We start from the raw sequence: 517 nt of genomic DNA, 5'->3' as shown, positions 1-517 counted from the left end.
TGGTGATTTTCTTTGTTACCGGGTTATTCACATACCTGTCAGGCATTGGAAATTGGCACAGTACAAGATAAAAAGTGTTCCAAAGTGAAATAAAAGGTACGGTTAGTAGCGCAGTAGCAGCACTACTAAACAACCAAAAACCTTTATTAAAATTGTATTTATAACTGAATCTGTGTCGTTAACAACAAACATTCTCCCTGTTTCGGTAAGTAATGACCTACCGGTATCTAACCCATATACTGGGGTAACTCGTAGCTATGCGGAGAAAATTCATTGCAGTTCTTTTTTCATTCATTGCCAGACGCCATGTATCCCAGACGGGTGGCCAATGGCCTAGAGTTAATTGTTTTACAGGGAGGGGCACCAATCCTCCACCAACCCCACTTGACACGTAGGGATGCCAACAGCATCTGGTGTTCCCAGGTGGTCACCCATCCAAGTACTAACCAGACCCAACGTTGCTTAACTTCGCTGACCGGACGGGAAGCGGTGTACTCAACGTGGTATTGCAGTTCTT

The 517-nt window shown here is 44.3% G+C and overlaps 1 pseudogene; it reads right to left on the bottom strand.

The window, feature by feature from the left end:
• Positions 1 to 398: 398 nt before the first annotated feature.
• On the bottom strand, positions 399 to 517 carry LOC145412631 (5S ribosomal RNA; annotated as a pseudogene).

The sequence above is a fragment of the Coenobita brevimanus genome, chromosome 93 (genome assembly GCF_032717465.1).
Source record: "Coenobita brevimanus isolate Jiangsu-jjx chromosome 93, ASM3271746v2, whole genome shotgun sequence".
In the NCBI taxonomy this organism is placed as follows: domain Eukaryota; kingdom Metazoa; phylum Arthropoda; class Malacostraca; order Decapoda; family Coenobitidae; genus Coenobita; species Coenobita brevimanus.
This window is presented reverse-complemented; position numbering and strand designations above follow the sequence as displayed.